Here is a 23,628-nt window from a genome sequence, read left to right on the forward strand (position 1 = left end):
CTTTAGCAGGCAGTAGTCTGACCTTTTAGTGTTGAAGAACGAGCATTAAAAGAGAACTCTGGAGAATGGTCCCAGGGCTGAGGACTGAGCTGATGAAGGATTGTTCCTCCCAATGGCCAAATGGTGATGTAGCAAATCTTCATTGGTGGTAGAGAAGAAACTCATGTGTTTAGAACAGCTGCAAAACAACTGGCCATGCTGACCTTCCAAACGATAGTGAGAATTCTCTGAAATATCTAAGAGACTCTTGGTGCCCTTACATCCAGCTGTTTGCATGCTTAGGGTAGATCCACTGCTTTGGGACCCATTCACTTGAAATCTTCACTGTGGGGGTTTGTTCACTCTTCTGAACACTCACATTTTTTGGAAAGCAAGGTGCAGCCCACAGAAGCAAGGTCTGGTCTTTCCGATCACAGAGCGCCAGCCCTGTTTGAGTCCAGCTCACAGCTGTCAACCATGACAGATTGTAAATCTGAGGGCCGGAATGGGAGAACATCTGGGTGGCCACCAGAGAGGGCTGGGGGGAGCTGTCAGGGGCACCGCCTGGCTTTTGATCAGCCCTAGGAACTGGCAACGTTCAGCAGGCGCTAATCCGCTCTTTTAGCGATTCTCAGCAATCAGCTTCCTTTCATAGCTGAAGGAGGGGAAAAGTTACTTGATCACAAACCTGAGGGAGCTGGTGTTGAAATATACCTTTAGCTTTTTTCCTGGATTTCTTTTAATTATAAAAGAGGAAGGTAGGAGGGAAATACAAATAAATATACACCAAATATTCACTCTACAGAGAAGAACTCTCCATTAACTCGTGGTACGTTTTCAAACAGATTATTTGCCTTTGGGTTTTCTGCTTTCTTGAGATTTCACATGACATGGAGAAGGGATTTTAGTCTCATGAGATCACGCAGGCAACCATCAGGACAGTCGACCGTGGCTACTTCTGGTGGAGGCTCCTCCAGCCTGTTAGATAGCTTCACATTTTTGTGCAGCCTTTCCATATAAAAAGGTTAGAGTACTGTTCCCTTTATAGAGAAGAGTAAGCTGAGAGCCTCAGCTCATGCTGCAAATCTGTGGCTGGGAACTAGATCCAGATCCAATGATCCCAAATGTCTTAGCTCTAAGAGTCTCATTGTGAAATCCTTTGTTTGAGCTGTCTTTTCGTTTGCATGGTGCTGTTTTTGCATTCGATGGACCACCCTAGAGGACATGTTGTCTCCTCAACTCAAAAGTGGATCTATCATTTAATTACTGTCAGAGCATGAACTATATTCACTTGCTGGGATCACAAAACTTCCTACAGAAACACTCATCAGCTGCAGAGAAAATGATGCCCAGTTAAAATTTAATTCACAGAGAATTTTTTTAGAGAAAAAATCCTCTAAAGACTGACCATTTGTATCACAGCTGTCTTAAGGGGAAGAGAGACTAGAGACTTGCTGTGCTCTGTGCTTGCAACTGGAGTCAGTCTTTAACTCAAAGATTTATTGCTCAGGGAGGGTCCCACTGGAGGCCCAGCACTCCCTGGCCTGTATGATGTGAATGGAGCCACAAGTCAGGTGGTTTTCCCAACACCACGCTTTGAATCCAGCTGATTCAAGTGCAAAACTGAAAACTCCCGAGCTCCGTTACAGCTCCTGACCTGTGGACAGCCCTGCCTCTCTGAATTTAATAAGGTTTTAAATAGGAGCAGGTGTGTAGCATAAGCTAAAGGAGTCCAAGGGAAACCTCTCACTCACAGGTAGCCACAACCATGTTCTGTAGGTCCAACCACCAGTGTCACAAGAACATGCAGAAATGTTCTCTACCGCCACAGGACGTGTCACTGTCCTTGATCCTAAACATACAGGCTGACTTTTAATTAGCAACACACGTCCCGGAAGAATGGCAAGATGTGTCTGAATTTACCTCTATCTTAATTGCATCAGGAAGTTGCCTTCTGGTGCTGATCAGCTCTGAAACTTTTGGCACATCTCATGCTAACAGAGCAAGGCTGCAGCTGGCAGTTCCTCCCAGGCTCTCCCTGGTCTCTTATTCACCAGCCTCTGAGTAGCACCTGCTGCAGGCGAAGCCTCCTGGGAGTACCAAATTGGTCCAGTGTTCCCATGTGGGAGAACAGGATGCTCTATGGAGCCACCTTGGTGCTGGCAAGCAGAGGAGTTACAAGGCTGCAGTGGGGTGGGGTACAGTGGGAAAGGGTAATTGAAAGGGTGGGAGGTTTATACGAGGATAATCTACAGGGTGAATCTCAAGATTGGATTTGTCACAGAGAAATCCCACTTTGTTATTCCAAATTATCTTGGTTCCAGTTCAGTTCTGTGTAGGTAGAGATGTATGTAAATGTGAATGTGATATGTGTACACACAGGGCATAGCCAGACAGCCACCTCTACAACCATCTGGCTTCCCTCACCCTTGCTACTGGCTCCACTGTGCCAGGAACTGATGTGATTCCACTGATTACCAGGCACAACTTGTCAGAGCACAGCCCATTTTGCCATCCTTAATGCCAGCTGGGAATGCAAAATGGGAAACTCCTGGGACAGAGCACATCCCTTCCCCACCTTCCCCTTTATTCCAGGAGGGAAAATGGGCTCTGGTGAAGCCCTGGCTCACATCAGCCCCAATCCTCTCTCTCTTCAGGCTTGCTGTATTTCTTCTCCCTGCCTAATTTCCCTGTGAGGGAGTGTGGCCAGGCTCGCTTCCTCTCACAAAGCAGATGTGAGGTTTGGGACTGCAGCTCCCAGAGAGCTGGGCTATATCATCCTGTACCAAAGCCCAGCCATGTGGTGGCCTTGATGTTGCAGCACACAGTGAGTTCAAAATGGCAGGGAGGTACTCGTGTTGAGCATAGCTCCTTTGCTAATACTGGGTGGCCCCAGCCTGCTGAGAGCTTTAATTTAGGAAGCTGATGGTGGCTCTCAACACACTTGTGTCTGCCTGTTGGTTTGGCTGAGCTAGAAACACATCCCCTTCACTCCCTGTGGCATAGCCTATTCAGGGTCACAGAGTACCTCTGCTACCACGGGAATCGTGCATCCCCATGCTCCCCTCCTCCACCTGCCCTTTTTCTCTCGTGTTGCAGCCTAGAGAGCATCACAGAGAAGCTTCTGAGGTCTGAGAGCCTAGCAGCAGCAGGATGACAGCATCCCTGCCTGCAAGAGCCTCAGAGTTACAGGGTGATGTCCAGTGGCCTTCATGGAGTCCATGCCCCAGGAAGGAGACAGCAAGAATGTCTGCAGCTCTCCAGATGGTCCTTAGTACATCTGAGCAGCTCTACTCCCCTTTCTCTAGCCTGGTTCCTCGGACACAAAGGTGCACTGTGGCAGAATAGGGTCTGCATACAGGAGAGGCTGAGCTGGAACAGGCTCTGGGGCTGAGACAGCCTTCTTGGTGATTGCTTTTCTTTATTTAGTATCTACTGCTGGAGGGCAGCTTAATCCTTGCCTTTCTTCCCACATTAAATGCCAGTGCTCAGACTCTACACACCTAGGTGCTAACAGACTAAACAAGATGAAGAAACAGGGGGTGTATAATTGTGATACCAATATATGTCGCAGCTTACACAGCAGATAATTGGTGTGTGCCAAAAAGGCAGTGGTAAATGGGTCCCGGAGGAGATTTCTCCCTAGAAGAGCAGCCTTTCACACCACCAGCCTCCGTAATGAGGGGGAAACGATGCATCCTTTGTCCCAGGGGTCCTACCATGAGGTGTAGGCAATAGACTGCAGCAGCCCTCAAGCACAGCTATCTGCCTTACTCGGGCAGTGGATACTCCTCCTGCTTCCTCGGTTTGTTTTGATGCTCTTCTACTGTGAGACCACAGTTATAGAAAAGAAATGAGTTAGTTCTGCCAAACCAAGGAGTTTGATGTTTGATTGCAAGTTTTGGGAAGAGAGATCAAATGGGGTTTTTTTCTCAGCCATGACCACTTAGAGCTTGGTTGAGACACTTCCCACCACAGCAGTGCAATCTTTCAGAGCACACTGCTTTCTTAAGCCATCTTTTTGTTTTGGGCTGTGTGGTTTTTGTGGTGGGTCTCAGGTTTCCTTGTCAGATTTGGGAGCTGTGTGTCCATCCTCAAAACTGCTGAGCATGTCTCACAAGCCCCCTTCCCTGCACACCTAAGTTAAGAGTTGTTTTTTAGGTATTGTTTTCTATTGCTCAGGGGCTGAGAAAATGCCAGTGAAATAGGGCAGAACTTGATGGAGAATGAATTTCTCTGGAGGAAAGAGAGAACCGCAGACGCCTGCCCTTCTATTCCTGTTTACCTTTGCTTTCAGGAGGTCAATTAAATTGCGGGCATAAACTTACATTGCAGTTTGCAAACTGATACTCACCAGAAGGTGTTCTGGCATCACAGAGCATTTTGTGTTTCGGTTTCTTCTTTCCCAGATCCTTTATGGCTTGGTAATAACTTGCAACACATGTATCACAGAAACATTATTTACACAACATTTTTGCAGCATCACAATTGAATTTAGTTGGCAAAATTCCCATGAAGATGTTACTCTTGTGGAATGACCAACAACCCGTCTCAAACTTGGACTTTCCCATTTTTTCTGTGTGGTACAGCTGTGGGATTTCTTCATAAGCACTGACTGAAAGGTTCATAGTTTTTAATTCTGTGTATGTTGAGAAGGGGGGAAGGGGGGTTGGGTAGTGGTTCAGGCAGTAAACATTCGTTTGGCCTCTCTACCTACCCAGTTACCCCCTTTAACATGGGATATAACCACTCCATGGAACTCATTGCTGTGGGATATTGTGGAAAACAACCATTTCAGTGCCTCAAACAGCACAACAGATGATGAGAAGCCTCTCATGGTCAAATATAGTGATCTAGCCAAAGCTCCATCTCTGGACATGTCTGCAGTGCAAGCTGTCAGGTGCTAAAAGGGTGCAGAAGGGAAAAGATCCCTCTGTCAAGGCCCAGTTTTTATACTTTAGTTGCTGTCAAAGCTAGGAGAATGAACTCGGTGGACTTTTGATCCAGTATAGCATTTAGTTCAAATTTACACTGGCTGGGAGTCAAGCCTGGTTTCTGTCACAGGGTGTTGTGCAATTCTTGCTCTCATTTCCAGTGTTGTCCCCCCCATCCCACAGAGGTTAGTGAGTTTGTATCTCAAGGAAAAGAGAGAGTATTTCCTGACTGCAGTCACATTTGTACCATCAAGCCTTGCCCAATTCTGCTTCTGAGTTCTTACTCAGAGAACTGCTTGCACTTACTTCAAAGAAAGTGCTTACATGCAACTGACTTTAAAAGATATCTTGGAGTGAAGCTCTATCAGCTCTCTATCCATGTGATGGCTGTCCCCTCATTTTATCATCCATTTTCTCGATACTGGGCTCTAACAGAGCCTCTCTTAGGCTCTCCCTTCCCACAGGTACTGTCCTGATGCAGAACCCAAGAGCTGCTATCTTAGGCCCTCAAGTCAGGAGGAGTTTTTCTTTGCTAGACTGACCTGAAGAGAACAGTCAGCTAACTCAAGAAGAGCTTTCCAGCCAGAATTAATGGGATATAGTGTGTTTTCCAAATTCCCTTAGTAAAGCCCTGAAGTCAGAGGCTGATAGATGTATCACATGGAACTGTCTGGGGTTGTTGGGATTTCTGTTCACTCACCCTCCCAGCTCTTCTACAAATCTGCACTGTTGCATTTGTTGACAAGTCTGTATTTTTAGCATCTTGAGATCCCTTGCATTATACAATACTCCTGAATTTCCCTGATCCCAGAGCCTGACATGCTGGCACCTAATAATACTTATCCTTCATTCCACTTTCCTCCTGGCAAGGCTCCCTCACTGGTCAGCAGCCCCTCTTCATTGCAATGTGGTGATTGCTTTAATGATCTAGAAAGGAAGATGTAAAATAATACAAGAAGGCAAGAAGGATGTGTAATGAGGTAAGGAAGATGTATAAGGAGATAAAAGTGATGCAAATACCTCCTGCATGAGAAAGGACTTGACAAAGCTTGGGGAGACACTCCTCAGTGGTTCAGTGAAGAGGGATCCCTGTTGCAAGAGAAAGTCAGGGGGATGAAAACAAATAAAAGCATCCTGGAACCCTTCTCTGACTCGTGGGCTTTATGGGGCTCTAAGTGATGTGTAGCAATGCCTGGGGAGGAGGCTGGCACTGTAGTCATGGTGGGACCACTGCTGAGGTCCCAACACCTTTGTGTCAGCTGCTATGAGCTACAGGTCTGCTCACCCACCCCTTTGGGAGATAACACAGTGATAGTGGCACGACCCTGAACATTCCAGGACGAACACTGCCTCAAGGAGAAAGAGAAATAGAGTCATCAGTATGAGTGTGCCAGTGGTCTTTAAGGGGACAGCTGGGAACACCTGCCATTTTCTCTCGTAAGCACAAAAGTGATGGAGGAAAAAGAGTTAAAGAATGGGGAATTCCAGTGGAATACACATATTTTAACACCAGCCATAAACTCAGCAGTACTCAGAAAGGGCCTGGGTAGCTGGAAGGCACCGGGCCATTGCAAATAACAGTAAGTTATGCAATTTTTTCTTCTAATTCTTGTTGCTGGCTTCTCAGAGTTGGCCTAGGGAGCTTCCCTCTCAGGGAGCGGGGGGAGTATGTCTGACTTCAGTTATCTCTGTGCCATCAGGCCAACTTCTATAATTTTGAAGGCAGTCAGCAAGGCTCAGAAACGCTGCAAACAATGACCACTTGTGTCAGAAGGAGCATGAGTTATCCTGCTCCAGGACCTGTCTTTGGCTGCTCATTGACTGAGCTGCTTAGCTGGCAGGTATACCCATGACAGAGGATGAGGGGCAGAGATGTGCTTACTCCACACTTGACCCCTCCAAGCCCTGACATCTTTTCTAGGAAACCTGGTGCTGGCTACTGTTGGACATAGGATGGAAAGAGGGATTCATTCCACATGCATATTTCCATTGGTCTCCTTACTTTTCTTCTCTGGTGCTCCAAGCACAGTTTCAGGCTTTGGCTAGTACACCTGCCACGACCTCCCATGCTTTAATGTCTGCAGCACCTGTAGAGAAACCTGGAGCATCCCGCGTTTGATTGCCTGATTCCACCAGCTACAAGCCTGAGGATGACCTGGCTGTCATGGTGACAGTCTGGAATAACCCCTGGACATTCAAGTGTAGGAAAAGGGTTAGATAGTGTCAGAATGGTTTGAAAGAGAAGCAAAAGATTGTCTGCTCCAGAGTCACTATGAGCTTTGTGTTGAGCCAGCTTGGTGGAGTCAGCAGTTCTCAGGACTGCTCAAGACTGTCATACCCCACCTGTCCGGGCACTCCAGCAGTACTGAAAGCTGGCATTTTGCTTTATTAATCAAGTGCTGTTTCCTCATGGCTTTCTCTCAGCTGCAGTTATAGCCTGTCTAGTCATTAGCAGCTCCAGGCTGACACACAAGCAGCAGGAACACTGCTCATCACTCATCAAATGCTGAGCTTATTTGCATGCTTTCAGTTTTCATGCAATTTTTAAAAGTGCAAACAGATGTCATGAGATTTTTATCTCATTACCTTCATATGGTTTTCATCCCCATTAAACTTTCAAAGAAATACTACATGCCACCAAGTTTTTGATCTTTAAGAAGCCCCATGCAACAGAACAGCCCAAAGCCAGGTAGCTTGGTTACATAGAAAGCCTAAATACTCCAGGACTGAGGTGTTGTACAAACTAGACTCTTAACAGCTGAGACTGATCCAAGCTACAGAAAACTGTCTTCCTTTTTCATACACTCTTCTTTCATTTACAGCTCAGAACATCTCAGTATGAAATTCTCCCCTCTCTCTTCTGGTGAGCTGCTTGACTTCAGTGCCCGTTGTGTCAGCCCAAAACATTGTCTCTTCAGAGCAGTCCTTGTGGTTGGAAAGTGCTCTTGCTGATGTGCTGCAGGCACACAGACTGGGGTGGCACCCCTGATGGGCTCCCCAGCAGGCATCAAAGAGTCCCTAGTGAGTCTGGTGTCCAGGCACCATGTCCAGCCTTTGCTGTCTGCTACACAGCCCAGTAGAGGATTTGAAGTGGACTGGAGGGTATTGTAAGAGTAAGTATGGAAGGCATAGGGAATTCTAGCGCTGCAATGAAGGCATTAGAAGCTAGGCTTCCTTAACTCTGCTGCTCCCCATAGATTTAACTTCACTTACTGGAGCTCATGCCTCAGAGCAGCACCTGCACCTTTACAGGGGACCATGCTGGTGCTCCTCTTTCAACAAAAATACCTCCTGCTTCTTTGAAGATGGAATTGAACAAATCTTCCTTCAAGCTGCTTTATATTGCATCTAGTCCAGGCATCAGCAGGAAATTCATCTGCATTTCTGCATTACTGTGCCAGCAACCAGGAACTGCAGCAGCATCCCAAGGTGAGGTCTGATCTCTTCGCTCACATCATCAGCTTTCACAACACCATAAAATGGTCCTGTGCCACAACAGACAGGGGGGAAAATCAGACAGACCTCTCCACTGTTCTGCCCAGGTGACAAGCACTATTCATATGACATCACTCTCTATGGGCTTTGACTGAGCCACACAGAGCCTCCTACAAACAAAGGGGATGAGACAGATTCTGCTATGAAGTGCTCAGCCTGTAAGGAGACAAAAGAGTGATGGGATCTGAGAGGAAACAAATAAAAAACCTTTTTTTTTCAAGATCACAGAACAGGTCAGCAGCATTAGGAAACACAATGCTGAACTAAATACCAAAGTGCAGGTGCTTCCTGTAGGACTCCTCCTGTAGATAATTTAGTCTATTGAGCAGGTTTTGTTACAGAAATATTTAAGAAGATGTTCATTGCTTTGATTCAGGTTCACAGGCACACCAAACATGTTGCAGCTGTGTATCGTTGGAGGTGAAATGAGCAATGGACAGTGTAGAATGGGGCAATCTGTCAAGCTCATAAAACCCTTTTTGATTCCCATTTCTAGGAATAAAAGAAACGTTTGTGCAATCACATGAACTGCTAAACATTCTAGCATCGTTTTGCTGTTAACTCCCTTCTGTACCAGATGGAGGAAGGGCCATTAGACATTTTACCAATCTGATTTTTGGTGAGATTCTTTAAGACCCCTGTAAATCTTGTCAGAAAAAGTATTTGGCATTAAAAAAAATTGCTCAGGTAAGAAAGCTGGAATGTGGGGTGGTGTTTTGCAGAAAGAGCCTACCCTTCTGGAGCATCCAGTCCATGCACTACTACATCTTCCAAGGCAGTTCTGAAGAAATAGCCCCATCGCCCAGTTTCCAAAGAAAACATCAATTAAAAAAATATCCTTTTCTTCAGTTTTTATTCCACTAAAATATTGAGCTGGAATATTGTGAAAGGATGCATGAATTTTGCTCTGGTTATTTGCAGAGCTGTTTCACATCAGGATCACTCTTTTATCAATAGAAATGTAAATCACAGCTGAGCCAGTAGGAAAGGTGAGACAGCTAAGATGGCAGGAATCCATTGTTTCAAGCCTTTTGCTCAGAAAGCTTTTTCTATTTCTTTTCACTGACATCTCATATGTTGTTTTTTCTATTCCTTTTTTTTTTCTCACAAAACATAATTAACTTAATCAGATTTTTGTTAAAGGAAGGAGCCCAGAGATAGGCTGAAGCCTCTCCTAAGCGCCTTTCTGTCTGGGAGGAATCCGAGTCCCAAATATTGAATGTTCCAGTCTGGCATGCTGAATGTCACACAAATATCAGCTGTAGTACAAGTGAAATGCTTTGGTGAATCATTGGACAGTGCCTGAGGCTGCTAACAGTTCAGTCCCATCCTATTGTTACATTAGCAGCCGTGTTAAAAAAAAACCAGCCTGAAAATTATCCAGTGTAAAAATAAGTAATAAATTAATTTTGTGCAGACCTCCTAAGATTAACAAAACACACCCTGAACTTCCCCTCTAAGATCAGCTACATTATTTTTATAAACATTTGTTATCACAACTGGCCTTTTTAGAGGGTTCAGAATTTGCACCCTGGGTAGACAACTACTTAAAAAAAGTAAACTCATTGTGCTTTCTCTATCTACACTTTATACCTGATCCACTTAGCTGCCTAGGTTTTTTTCTGGGAGCAGAGGCACGCACCACTTCCATCATTTCACAGCAAGGCTCTCCCCACTCTCCAGCCACAGAGATTCCTGGGGAGAACAGAGATATCTTAGGGAATCAGAGGTCTCTTAGGCTGTGGACCTGTCTCCTGCTGAGCAGTGAATTGCAATACCATCTTCTCTAAAATGAGAAAATAGCCACTCATGCAACAACCAGGTGTGCTACACTCCCTTCCACAAAGGGGTGCAAATCCCACTTGTTCAAAAATCCAGAGCAAGTGTTAATCATGCACTACTCAGGAAAGAGAAGTGAGTGTCAGGTTTAGAGCCTCCTTCTTAAATGACCCAATATGAACTGAAAGAAATCGCCCTTTTCACAAAGGTGGTATCAGCATGGGTGATAATTATTTGGATTTTAAGGCCAATGAGGTCTATATAGTTCATGATACAGACCAAAACACCGACTCTCAAAGCAGGACCTCAGTTACAGCCATACTTTACAGAATCTTGTGCTGCGTTGGCCTGTAAAATGAATTTAAATAAGGGAGAGGCACATGATTGGTGTCTGCTTGAGGCTATAAAGCAATGCTTAAACTTGCATGTAAGTAAGGAAATACAAGCCTAATGGAGAAAAATGTGAAGCTGACACAGTGAGGTGGCTGCAGTCATGGCTCATGTAGCAGCAGTACAAAGGACGTCCGCAGAAGAGTGGATGATGAAGTGAGGCTCAGTGGCACGTGGGTGGTTTTTTGTACACAGGTTGTTCAATTCATTTATTCCATGTTGGCCAGTGTCACCTATCCCAGAGATTTCAGGACACTTCTCTGTCACAGTTTTTCAGAGTGGTTTCAGCTGCAGAGTCACTGTCTACCTTCACCAAGCAGCTACAGCCACCAGCCTGCAATCACCTGCAGCATCCGTGTCCCAGCCAAACTTCTCCACAAGCACGGTCAGCCAGTCTCTGCATTAAACAGCTTCCCCTTGGACTGACACAACGTTGGTTTTCCCATGTCTGTCATGCCTTCTAGCCAGGGGCCCACTTGCCACAGCTGGAGCTGGGGCTGCCCTAGCTGGGACCAGCAACAACCAGCTGGCACAAGATGAGGGGTGGTTCAGACAAAGCCAGTGAAAATAATGCGGTTCACCCCATGAAGACAGACCCAGTCCTGTCATTCTTGATCTCTGCCCCGTGCTTTAGATGTGCACCACCTCTTTTCCCATCTCACTGTTTCTCCAGCATCCATTACAGCACAAGCTTCCCCAGCTGGCCTGTGTCCTCCCGAACAACTCAAGCCAGCAGCACCCTGGCCAAAGGCAGTATTTTTCATACAATTTTTTGTTTGTTTTATTAAAATACTAACAGTAAATACATTCATTAGTAAGATAGAGGAAGCAGGAAACACGAGGCAGGATGGAAAGGTTTGACCAGCTATAAATAGCAGACAGAATAAACAGGCAATTGCGAACCATGGGTTGTGAGGCTGGGTTTCACATGGAGGCAGCACCTGCTGCTGGGAGACTTCCACTGGTTTGTTTGTTTGCTTTTAAAACAAAAATTATTTATGATGATGGACTCCAGGCTGAGAGATCTGCCACTTTCTGGGAAAACATTAATACTTAGTCATCACTGGCAGGTGTTTTTCTACCTCCTGTGCAGTATTTGACCCACTCTGCATGCCAGAGGCAAGGTAGGGCTTTCATCATGGACTGCCCTTACCCCAAAACCTTGGGATGTGCTGGCAGCCTGGGCAGCTGCTTGCAGATTAGCAGGATGTGTCACAGCACATTAGCTGAGCCTGTGGGAGGCTTAGGATATTTCACAGGAATGGAGATTTTGGGAACAGGAGGCAAGGTTAAACAGGGGAGCACACGGAGGTCTCTGCCCTAGGGGCACACAACAGGAGGGGATCCTGAAAGGTCCAAGGGAAACATGCACTGATGCTATGGATGAGCCTTGGAAACATTTGTGAGCAGGGAAAAGAAAGGATGCAGAGGCTTGTCCTGAAATGTCTACAGAGCCTTCACGGAAAGGCTTCCCAAGGAGTGGGGATGGTGACTCTGAGCAGGCCTGGCACAAGCTGCTGGAAGCACTTACAGGGTGCCGAGGCTCAAGCATTTTTTTTTCCCAGGAAGGCAGGTTGTCAAGGACAGGAGGGACCGCCCAGTACAGCTCTCAGAGTGGCTGTCCCAGGTCAACAAGTGTGGCAGTGGACATGTTCCTGCAGACACCACAAGGACTCCTCCTGGCCTCAGGCCTCCACTCAAAGGCCATTGCCTGCAGCTGCTTCCACACAGACTAATCCCGCTTTTCCCCAGGCAATAAAGGGATGCACCTTTTTCTTGGCCATGCAAATGTCACAGCCCCTTAAGAAGGTGACTGCACTCACCACCACCCTGAGACACTCCCTATGGCTGAGCTGCTTGGGTAAGGGGGGGTATTTTTCAGTCAAGTCTCCACCTGAATGAAGAAAAGGCAGGAATTCTTAGCCTGACCAATGCTCCACCACTGAATTTCAGCCATCGCTGCAGTTGAGATCAGTAATTTGTTTTTATCTCCCAAAAAGCCATTTTATGGACAAAAAGCCATTAAGAGATGGTGAGCCCCACACAATCTCCACACAAACCCTGTTTCAATGTATGCCAGCTCCCCGTGTGCAACGTGCCTCATTTCTTATTTACATTTGCCAGGCTTGAAACTGCAACCCCCGTTGCTTGTTATGCCTCTCTCTCCTAGATGAAAGAGCCCTAAAATGTCACCCTCTCAGTGTTATCATCTGCCCTCTGCTATTATTGCCTCTCAGTAAATAAAAGGGACTTCCCAGTCATTATTTTATACCCCACAATGACAGTGCTTTTTCAGATAAATTAGTTTTCACTCCTCTTATCTGCATTCAAGCCTCACCTCCCTTTCAGTGTTTCCATTGCCTGCTCAGGGACCTTTCCTGTGTCTCCTCTGACCTCTGGGAGAGGAGCTGAGCTGACTCAAAAGGGGAGCTTGGTGTGAGGACATTCGATCTGCTTACAGACCTGCAGACCTAATGTCGTACACGGCTGAGGCCTTTGTGCATGTCTGAGCTGCTCACTGCACATCCTGGGAAGATAACAATTGCTGGCTTGCCTGTAAAGGTACATCCCCTTTAGCACGATCAGCTTGTACAAGGCACATCAGTTTTTGTGACTGGGTACTTATCTACAAGGAGTTTTGTCCTCTACCTTGTGCACAGTTACCTTTCAACAGAAACCTCTCAACTGAAACCATCTTATTTCACTCTCCCTTTCTATCCTGAAATACATAAAAACATCGGGGCAAAATCTTTTTCTGCAAACAGCTGCAAAAACTAGCTTGACTGGGGATGCTCTCCGGATTTTCTCCCTCTCTCTTCCAAATTAGTATTTTTTCATTCTGGCAAGTACCCACCCTATTCCCACCCAATACACAGAAACCAGAAACTAATCTTAAGTGTGTCAGACCAACTTCATTGTCCATCCTGAGAAAAGTTTAAAATGTAAGCTGTCAACAATGCATAGTTTAAAGCACATTGAAAGCCATGGAAGGCCAGTTAAGACTACATGACAGTGAGATGTCTTCTAAGGCACGATAGGAAACTGTGTTTAGCTTTTATATATAGCTTTTCAACCCCCTAGTACGGTTTTACAAAGTAGGAGCAGCATCACTGTTCCCCAAAATATCCTAACCACATCATGTTAGAAATGGAGCTTTACTACTTCACTTTGTTTCCTAGCTACCAACATTTTTTTAGCTTAGTAGTAGAGATGAGCAGTGAAATTTGGCATTCAGACTGCAACTTCAGAAAAGCCTTAAAAAACCTCATGCATATATACATATCTATCTATATATACATCTGTAAAAATTACAGTTGCTAGCACAGTTCTCTTCAGAAATGTTTCAGTTCCAAGCTCCATCCTGGTTATCCACTCATTCCCATCCTGGGGTCCCTGCCAGCCTAGTCGTGGACCCCCCCCAGTTCTGCCCCTACCTCACAGCCCCCTCCATCCCAGCCCCCCAGCTCTGCCCTACACCCCTTTCCCACCCCAGCCCCATCTGCTGTCGGAGCGTTCTCTCTCCTCTCACCCTTTCCAGCTCTACCAGTCCCTTTACATTCATCACATTAAAGAAAACATTTAATGGTCATCTCTTTTATCTCCTTCAGTGAACAGTTAATCAGAAAAAATGCTTTCATGTTGCTAAATCAGGGCCAGTGGGCAAAGCCAGGCTGACAAGAGACATTTTCCTCTGCTACTAACCTGGGCTAAATAGTATTAATTACAGAGGCTGGGCTTTGATTGCTGGAGTGTGGTGGGGCTGGTGAGAGCTCCCTCCTCCCCCTCTGCTCCCTCCCACCACAGGCCCACACTGTGCATCCTTACCTGCCTGCCCTTTGCCAGCATCCCCATCTCATGTCACAGCACAGCTGCAAGTGGGATCCCCTAAATCTTCACCTGGGCTGCTCAGACAGTAACTCTGAAGAGTCAGGTCCCTGGGCTGGAGGACAATCTAGCTGGGTGGTTGGGGTGTCCCCGTCCTTGCCTTCCCCCATGCTTGTCTGCCCAAGGCAATGTCTTTTCCAGGACAGAAACTGCTTCTTGCTATGTGTTTCAAAGAACCTGAGTTCTGGCAGGCCACTCAGTAGACATCACCCCATACAGTGTTTCTTGGCCTGTGGTCTGTGGGCCACAAGTGGTCTGCCAGATGTCAAAGGGACTGCAGAATGACTGCAGACAATTTTTTGGGACAGACATATCCATCCTCACACATGCCACAAAGGAGCAAAGACAACAGGCAGTGGGAGCAGAAGGCAAATTGAGGACAACGTGCTACAACTCAGTCCTCCGTGGGGTGGTCCAAAGGTGTTTATTGCTCTTTCAAAGAAAGAAAGAAAAAATATGCCAGACTAGCCCCACAGACACAAGAGGCCCGTCTCTGCACATCTCCAAGGACATTATGAAGGAAATGATGTTGTGACCCGGTCTGTTGGCAATAGTATCCCCCACGTCTGGGGCAATAGTATCCCCCACATCGCCCAGGTGGAAGGTGACAACCTTCCATCCCAAAGGCGGCATCAGCAAACAACTGGTTACCAATTCTGCTGAATTGGCCTCCCACAAACTAGCAGAACAGGCCAAATCCCCAGACAAAATGAATCACAGCTGAAACACTCTGCTTTTTAGAGACAGAATGCCACTAACTACTTTCTCCGTCCCTCTCTGCACTGAGCAGGACTTTACAAAAGTGACCACAGGAGGAATTTTCAGGGCGGTCACTCTCTGTTTCAGAGACCTTCCCTTGGGATGGGCAGCACAGCTGGAGGCTTTAGTCAAGCTGTGGTTTAAGCTGATTAAGGTGACTGTCCCTGGTGACCCATGTTGCCAAGCCCTGATCCCATGCAGCTCGTGGGCAGCATAATGGGAGCACAGCACTCCAGGAAAAAGGCACCTCCAGATTCACTACAAAACTCATCTGGAGCAGCCAGGCAGGACAATATTTTTAAATGCTTTTTGATTTATTTTGAGTGTTTGCTGCTGTATATGAAGACCTGTTTCTCCAGCCAGTGTGAGTTGGAGCATGAGCCCAACTGGATGACCTTTGCAAGTTGGGGTCCCATATTCCCATCCTGATCCTGACTACTCCGTGTCTTTCCTCCTCCTCCTCCGTGCTGCATCTGGTTTCCACAGGCTCACCCTGCCTCCTGAGCTGATGCTTTGCTCTACCCTGCACAAGCACAGAGGGAAGCAGAAGGGGTAGATCTGGTCCACTTTTCCCCAGCCCACACTCTGGTCCTTATGTGCTCTTCTCAAGGACACACAGATGTGGTTTTCCCAGACAGCAACAACAGGTTGGAATCTCCACCAGGGCAAACCAGCACATGGCCTTGGAGGTCTGCCAGCACAGTCTAGCCTCTTAGACTCATTTCCTCTGAAAAGCAAAGAATTGGAGAATTTGGAAAACACCTGGGGTGATCAGGGTGCAGCAACCAAAGTCAGCTAAACCTTCATATAGCAGTAGCTTGCATGGATCCAGATGCTCAAGACAAGTTTACTCCAAGTTTTTTTGGGAACAGCGCTCTTTGGACTACCTGGATCTCTAGGGCAAAAGACCTCAGACTTGTCAATAGCTTCATTTGCACCTTCAAACTACAGTGTAGCACTTAAGAGAATGAAATATCCAAGTAACCCAGCTAGGCAGCTGTCCCCATGCTACTCCTCTCTCTACTCAAATGCGTTTTAGGCTGACAGTGCCGTATTTATAGAACACACTGTAGCAGTTCCAGCACAACACTGTTGAGGAGGCAGAAATAGGCATTTTGCTGTCTGGGGGGGCAGCACAGAGCCTAGGGGACAAACACACGCTCAGGCAACACGCAATAGTGAGGGAACCTAAGGCTCGAGTGGCCATTGCTGAGTTTAGAGTTAAGAGACTGTTGATATGAGTGACAGCTCAGAGTCCTCATTGCAGCATAATTCAGACTACGAACAATGCAGTGGTTTCTTATATTAACTCCAGATATTTAGAGCGCTCTTCATTGACAGAAAGATGAGAAACTTTTTTTGTTGTTGTTGGGTTTTTTGTTTGTTTTGTTTTACATGTAGAAATGTAGAAGATAAGAACAGCCTGGATCAAATTAAGCCTCCATCTCACCTAAAGTTCTCTGGCAGGCTGGTTTTTGGTTGCTTCTGAGAGAAAAGCAAGAAGCTTTGCATCAGTGGGATAATGTGCTTCCAAAAGAGCTTCTTCCTCAGAAGTTGTCTCTCTTGCTTAGAAGTTGTCTTCTGCCTTGAGGCAGGGTGGTTTCTGGCCAAAGCTACTTGATTTGACTTTGTTCTTTGTTTATTTTCAGCTCTGCAGGCTGTCACTGTGAATAATGGGTCTTTGGTGCTGGAACACAATTCTCAGATGAATATTGTCTTCCATAGTAAATTCCAGGGCTGCTCAATTGCAGAATAAATCTTACCTTCATGGAGGGGGTGGCTGGGGCCTTTGGAGATGGCACAGGGCGCCTGTACAGCACCTCCCTGTCAGTGCACAGAAGGTCATAACTCCTTGCTGAAGTTCTGCCTGTGGGGGCCAGGCCGTCCTCCAGCCTGAGCAATGAGCTGGGCCTGCCTGAAGCTCTCCTGAGCTCCACGCTTGGGAATCTGCTGCCACATGGTGGCATACACTCTCTCTTCCTGGCCCTAGGAATCCCTCCTTGGCTTCCAAGAGGTAGCACATGCGGAAAGAGTACTTCTGAGCTCTGCATTGTAACTACCTCACCAAGTTTCCAGGGACCCGTTCTGGAGCTGCTTGAAGCTTTTCCAAGAGCATTGTTTCCTGTTTGGAGCTACACAAAAGTACGAGGAATGCTGGCAAAAAATCTGAGAGGATCTCAGGTGCTTTGGGATCAGCAGGTATGATTTGTTAATGAAAGACTTTTACCTTACCTGAAAACACTAGAAGTATCTCCACAAAGCAGACCAAGGTCTGCATCCATCTCCTCGAATTTCTGCTCTGCAGCAGATGCAAAGGCAGCACCAGGCAGGAAAAGAAACTATAGAGATCATTCCTATTCCTGACAAAGACTGAAAAGCAAAAAGGTGGTTGTCACAGGAGCTGGTGGAGAGCATCACTCGCTCTGTCTGTGTGCAGCACTGTCAGTTTTCAATGCTGCATTTCACTCCTTGAGGCCACAGGTTACGTTGTCCTGGGTCAGGCAGCTGCGTGCTAGAGAGGATGCATTTGCAAGGCAGCTGCTCAAAACAAGGCTGACTGCTTCCTTCCGGAAGGGTGGTGACACCTGTGGGTGGAAAATCCATGGGCAGTGCCCTGGGGCCACCTTTGCTCTGGAGGCTGTGAGGCAGCATGCTCAGAGCCTGCTGCTCCCACTGCGCCCTGTGCGTAGTGCTGGAGAGGGCAGCTTTGCGCAGCAGGCGTGGCTGGCTGGGAGATGCAGGGAGCCACCCAGCCGGAGAGGGAGGGTGGCAGAGCAATGCACCTGCCCAAAGGGTCACCTCCGTAGAGCCACTGAGTCGGCAAAGGCCTTTGGGGAACTGGGCCCAAACCAATAATGCCTGGAGTCTGGAACAGAAAAACTGATGCCTGGCATTGAGAGCATTCCTGCTCTCCTCCATGTCATGACAAAGCCGAAGTCCATCTAGCAGCAGCTTCTGGATGCAGGAAAATTACAGGTTCTGTGAAAATGGTGAGTTGCCATGGACCTTCCTCCCATCCCACCACAACCCATGCCCAGTGGTAAAAGCTGCACCTATTTCCTCTTCCAGCCTCACCCCCGCTGCCGTCCTCTGGCAGTAAGACTAATGCAGGGAGCAATGCAGGATGGGCACAGTAACACTGGGAGCAGCAAAGTGTGAAAAAATAAGGATGGGGAGGTGTGACCCCTGGGGAGGAAGAGGGACTGTCCAAGAAGCGGAATGGACAGGCAGAAAGGAATAAAGGGGCAGTGAGCAACATATTAGGAAACTCTGTGCCATGGTGGGATCTCTGTGTTGGCAGGACACTGGTGCCCAGAGGAACCGAGTACTCAGGCCCATAAAGCAGGGACTGGAAGGACCATCTCTCCCACAAGCCAAGTAGATGCCTTCATGACACATCACAGAGCTGCCCCATCTCCTGCCTCTGCTGTTCCTCAGCTGCCTGAGCTGTAGGGGAGGAAGGGATGGCCAAGGAAGGGGATTTTGCAAATGTTGAGACAGAATAAGCAACAAGGCTGTTAGAAGCTCAACCACTGTCATTCCATATGGTTTGATGTCCTATGGCAGTACATGCAGATAAGAGGGAGGCTTTGAGATTACCAGTATCCAGCTGTGGAGCATGCAGGCACCCAGGAAGAGCCCTGGGACCATGCCATGGCCTGTGTGGCAGCAGTCAGGCCACTTATTGTTGACTGTGCCTCTCTTCCTCTCCTCGTGGAGATGGGCTAGCCCTCTGCCCCAGATCCTCTGTCCTCACTGCAGCTCTCTGCTCTTGCCTGCTGCATCTTATTCCATGGAAAAGCGTTCACCGTGTGGGGCAGAGGCCACGTCTGTGCCCTGGGGGATTGTGCTCTGCCTAGGAAACCTCAGATAGCAGGGTAACCCGCCTGGGTGATTAACAGTGGTGGAAGGTGCTGCAGAAGTGCTCGGGTTGATTCCCCCCAGAGGCACTGTGTGAACGGGCGAACACATCAAAGGGTGTCTCCCTTTCATCTCACTGCTCCGAGCAGACGGCTCCGAAGCATCTCTTCCAAGGACAATATGGGGGAGAACTTTAATAACCTTACAGTGTGGAGCCCTGCCAGCGCTCCCAGTGGCCACTCTGGCGGCAGCTAAAGGGGCGCCTTCTCCGCTTCCACCCTAATTGCCCTTAATTGGCTCCTGCCTGCTGGCAGCAGAACGGCAAGGGCACTCCAAGGATCACTGCACAAGAGTGACAACGTTTGGAGAAGGATTGTCGGCCCCTGCCTCGCCCCACCTCCATCACACTCTCCCCCACCCACCAGAGCAATACAATAACCTTTCCAAGTATGAGATTTTTCTGTCAGTACATAACTTTTTCTTTCCAGGCCCTGCTCTGGAGTGGGCCTTGCCAGGGAGCTGGGGCAGGGCAGCAGGGCAGGGTCTGTGTCCCACATCCAGAGGAGGGGGTATGTGGTGGCCTTGGGCTAAGGGGGACATAAGCATTGTCACTTCGTACAGCACTGCAGCCACAGTGCCCAGGAGCATGTGCTGGTGCAGTTAGCCCTGCTGCTCTGCTCTGTGCCAGGCCTTCCTGTGCAGGTGACCAGAGCTTTGAGGTCCCCCACTGAAGAACCAGCAGACCACAAAAATCCAATTCAGCCCACAAAATCCCAATTGCCCTAGAGAGAGGTGGTGCTGTCCTGGGGCAGCCAGGTGGGAATGGGGCTGCATCCCGGCCATGGCCAGCACTGTTACCCTGGGGATGTGGAGAGGTGATAGGGAGGGCTCCTTTCTGTCCCTACTCCACATCTCAGTGCAGAGTGAGAGCACACAAAGCAGAGGGTCCCTGAAACCCCCCTTCCCTAGGAAGGGTTCTCCAGGACACACTGGCCCTTGGCTCATCTGTCTCCAGTTTTCTGTGGCAGACATCCCTGCACTTTCCCCTCTCTGCCTGACACCCACAAAAGCCATTCCCTCATGTCAACAGGAGGGTGGGAAGCTGCAACACAAAAAGCACCTTGTAGCTCTGACCAGACATGTTCCCATCAGACTGTGTCCCTGCTCCTGCTCCCAGCCAGGACAAACTCTTGCTGCAGCAGCAAAATGCAGCTGAGCATCTTCCCAGTCCCTCATGGCTGCCCACATCCCAGTCAGGGCCAGTATCTGCAGGCAGCAGGTATCACATGAGCAACATGCTCCACAGCAAGCTGGCAGGGACATGGAAACGCAAACGGGACACAAATTCAGTTCTGATCTGCAGTTCGGAGGGAGCTGCAATGTCTTTCCCACTGAGGTTATTTTTAAACTGTTTATCAAAGGCTCACTGCTCTTGGCAGCAGGGTGGGCTATTTTTGGATGCCTGCTTCACCTCTCCACTGAGATGTGCTGGCACAGGCTTGTCCCTTCTTTTGCCTGGCACCCTCAGACCTCCCATGGTCTCTGAGGTTTGCCCTGCTATGGTCACTGCTGCTTGCTTCCTCACATGTCGAGGGACTTTTTAAGCAGGAGGTCTGAACTCAGGCACAGCCTCATTATGAGTCCTTATTAGCAAAGCCCCTCTCATCCTTTCCTACTGTCAGTGGTGACACAGCTGCTTGGGTATGGGCAAAATACACACTTGTGCCTGCTGTTCTTCAGGATTGGTGGCATTTGTCCTGACCTAAGCCTGGCACCCTTGGGCTTTGCATTCAGGTTTTGTTCCTGCTATTGACTTTCCACTTGCTGCTGCCATGTCTCTTTGCCCATCTAGAAGAGCAAGGCCATGTTTCCCTACTCCATGGGATTGCTGGGACAAGTAATTAGGACAGGATGACTGAAAACAACACTGTCCTCACAGAGCTTCTTCTCTGTGGATGGCTGAAGGACATGACAAGTTTCACTGAGATGCAACATTGGCAAAGGTGATCTGGTGAGGCAGGGCTCAAAGCAAGTGCAGGGAGGGAACAGGGGTGTGTAGAAGTGCAGTAGCTGTGTGTTGGAATCAGTGAAAGCACAGACTGGAATGGGAATGCAAAGCAAGCCATCAGGCTCTGAGGTTAATAATAGGCTGTCTGAGTCCTGACTGTGTAAAAGAAAATCAGTCCTTAAAAGAAGCTCACTGGCAGAGTGCTTGGCCTTGACAGAATTATCCACAGGAGCCCAAACAAATGACTGGCCTCATTACCGACCCGCAGCCTCAAGCATGGCTTGAGACACGCTGGGCTCACATAAAGAAGTCAGCACTGTCCACACTGCCCCTGCAGTACCAGAGAAAAGGACTTGGAGAAGTTTCCCAAGAACATCAACAAATTCAGGGATTTCCTTTTGTTAGCAAAGCACAAACCTTCTGCTGAAGGAAGATTTTCTTCATTCAAATATGATTTTGGAGAGCCAAAGGTATGTGCAGGCCAGGAGATTCTCCTCCAGGAATGAGGGCAGAAGAAAGCCAGCGCTGGCATGTGTGAGGTTTGTACTCATTTGTGAGATCTGTACTCAAAGAGAACGGATGTGTCTTTTCTTACAGGAAGTGACTGGATGAAAAGGTGAAAACCACTTACTTGGGCTGCTTAGAAAGCTCCAAGCTATACAAGTACACATAATTGTACTCTCCAGCCCTGAGAGTTAATGGACAGACTTCTCTGAAATGAGAGACTGGCTCAGGCTTAGGAGAAAATGAGGTGGATCCGTTTGTGATCTGTGACATCCACCACCCAGTCAGCCATGTGGCCTCACTGGTCACCATCTCCACGGGCAAGATAGTCAGAGGGGACTGGAATTGCTGCCAGCAAAGAGCTCAGGGCAAAAATCCTCGGGGTAAAGAATCAAGGGACAAATGCCAAAGGAGAAACATGGATGAGGGAAGGGAGAGGCATCTCCATGCTGAGGACACAGAGCTATATCCAACAGCACCCACAAGTGCTGCAGTGTGTGTAAGACCGCTATGCCAGCACAAGGCAGTGTGTCTGAGAAAACAGGCATTCTGATTTCTAAGAAAGTCAGGAATAAAATGGGCAAGGTCACTAAGCAGATCCTGCAGACACGCACCAGGGGAGGTGACAGCAGCATGTGGCTGGCTGTGGTGGCCAGCACTGTAAGCGTGGCCAGGGCAAGCTTCACGGGGAGCACACGCTCATGGAGTGAGTCCCATTGGTGCACGGAGGCTGCTGGCACAACGTGTATTGCTGGCATGAGGTCTCACTGAGGCAAGCTGCCCCCTGACATCTGTGGGCATGTTGGATGTGAGCAGACATTCCCGTGGTGAGTGAAGGTAATGCCATGTGCTACAGTCAGAAAGACACATTCACCATGAGAGAGGGCAGAGCAAAAATCATACCCCTGACCTTTTCTCTTAGTAACAGCAGGAGACTCACTATGAACAGCAGGGTGATTGGGAAGTCTAGGGCAGTGACCATGAGAACCTGAGCCTGCCTGGATGAGGGATGAGTTCACATTTCCCAGCCAAAGAATTCAACTGGATGGAGATTCTGGAAAGGAAACAAATGGAAGGCAAAAATGAAAGAAAGAGTATCAAATGTGCTGTTGCTGTAAGCAGGATTCACAGGTTAATGAAAGCGAAACTCATAGATCCCCCTCAAACCTTGAGTCAGAATCCACCTGGTTGCCTTCTGCCCTGGGTCACCTACAAAAAAGAGAAAGAGAAAAATGCATCAGAGGGCTTTGCACAGAACTGTGGCCAAGAGTCTGCCATAATACCTTTGCCTTTCTGGGGTCACAACAGTACAGGGGTAGATTTCCCTGATATCAGTGCAAAGAACTCAGACTGGAAAGGCTGGGGAAAAAGAACTTGGTGCAAGGTGAAAAAGAGACAGGGATTTGAAGGAACAGTGGGGAGAGGGACATCATCCTGGACATCACAGGGAACACTAACAAACACGAATGAAAGCAACCCTTGCACACTACTAATGTGCAGAAGGGTCCTGGTGTCTCCCTTTTAATCCTCCATCCATCATTTGAGTTGACAACATATAGGCCCTGCATATAGGCCCTTTCATCTGGCGGTGCTTCTGTCACAGAGCTCCTCATCACCAGCCACCACAGTATTTTGTACAATGTCCTGATGGGTCAGCCACCTACCCCAAAATCTGGGCCACGCCACCCAGCTGTATGTATCACAGCAAGACCCTGACGTGACACAGGGAAGGGGGGGAAGCAATGACTTAGTCCATGCTGGCAAAAGCCCAGGGGTCCCAGCCCCACCTGGCAGCAGAACCTTTCTGCTTTGGGCAGTGGGAGCCAGGACAAAGACACAATCCTAGGCACAGCAGCTGCTTGGAGCACGCTGCCCCCCCATGGGGGACATGCTCCCTGCCTGGCACGGAGACCGTCCGCTCCTTCTTTGTGGCGTGAAACAAAGAGCAGAAGGAGGGAAGGAAGTGACCTCTCTGGAAGCGATTGTAGTGGTGGCATGAGCACCCATCTCTTTCCAAACAGACCAAGCAACGAT

General features: G+C 48.1%; 2 long non-coding RNA genes across 6 annotated transcripts in view; both read right to left on the bottom strand.

The window, feature by feature from the left end:
* The window catches only part of LOC116441112, a 47,493-nt gene extending 33,504 nt beyond the window's left edge, over window positions 1–13,989 (bottom strand). The window contains exon 1 of the long non-coding RNA XR_004238889.1: window positions 4,334–13,989. This is a non-coding gene — a long non-coding RNA (uncharacterized LOC116441112). The remainder of the gene's footprint in view (window positions 1–4,333) is intronic.
* Window positions 13,990–14,867: 878 nt separating this feature from the next.
* The window catches only part of LOC116441113, a 44,474-nt gene continuing 35,713 nt past the window's right edge, over window positions 14,868–23,628 (bottom strand). For 4 of the 5 annotated variants that reach the window (XR_004238893.1, XR_004238891.1, XR_004238894.1 and 1 more), the window contains exon 5: window positions 14,868–22,803. This is a non-coding gene — a long non-coding RNA (uncharacterized LOC116441113). The remainder of the gene's footprint in view (window positions 22,804–23,628) is intronic. The other variant, XR_004238892.1, reaches the window with a different exon arrangement.

The sequence above is a fragment of the Corvus moneduloides genome, chromosome 3 (genome assembly GCF_009650955.1).
Source record: "Corvus moneduloides isolate bCorMon1 chromosome 3, bCorMon1.pri, whole genome shotgun sequence".
NCBI classification, from domain to species: Eukaryota; Metazoa; Chordata; class Aves; order Passeriformes; family Corvidae; genus Corvus; species Corvus moneduloides.